A 591-nucleotide genomic window follows, 5' to 3' on the forward strand; every position below is an offset into this window, starting at 1 on the left:
CCGCCAGCCCCATCCTCCCTCCCAGCCCCCTTGGGTCCCCTCAGGCCCCTCCAGAGCAGCCCCTTGCCCCTGTGCCCCCCCCCTCCAGTGCCCCAGACTCCTGTCTGCCTCCTACCCCTGTCGTGGCACTGAGAGAGGCTGCCAGGTCCCAGCCCAGCCTGTCTGCACTGGTGCGGAGCAGAGCCGCCTGGCAGGTGCACGGGGTCCTCAGCAAGCAGCACCCGTCATTGCCCTCCTTCCCAGCCTTGGGTCTTCTTGTCATCATCGTTCTTGTCATCGCTGTTTGTCCCTGTGTTTTCCTTCATTCAGACCCGAGTCAGAGCCTGGATCCACTCCAGAGGAGGGGGAAGAGGAGCAGCAGAGACATCTTGAAGGCAATGGGGTAAAGCTGCAAAGACGAAGGGCTCCCAGCCTGCTGGGCAGCAAAATCTCCAGGGGCCAGTGCCCCTGTGGGCTTCCAGCAGCTGAGGATGGTTCATTAGGACAAAATTAAGAGGAGGAAATCCCTCCGGCGTTTCCTAAGAGCATCACTGGAGACCAGGGTGTCTTTGTCCTGAAGTGACCAGGTTCAAAGTATGTTTCGGGTGTGTT

The 591-nt window shown here is 60.1% G+C and overlaps 1 protein-coding gene across 1 annotated transcript in view; it reads left to right on the forward strand.

The window, feature by feature from the left end:
* Window positions 1-315: 315 nt before the first annotated feature.
* CCDC40 (coiled-coil domain containing 40) overlaps window positions 316-591 on the forward strand; it is a 36,380-nt gene continuing 36,104 nt past the window's right edge. Inside the window, exon 1 of the mRNA XM_019515555.1 lies at window positions 316-382. The gene's annotated coding sequence lies outside the window, so the exon portion shown is untranslated. The remainder of the gene's footprint in view (window positions 383-591) is intronic.

This window comes from Gavialis gangeticus, unplaced genomic scaffold, assembly GCF_001723915.1.
Source record: "Gavialis gangeticus isolate Ggan-Ray unplaced genomic scaffold, GavGan_comp1, whole genome shotgun sequence".
Taxonomy (NCBI): domain Eukaryota; kingdom Metazoa; phylum Chordata; order Crocodylia; family Gavialidae; genus Gavialis; species Gavialis gangeticus.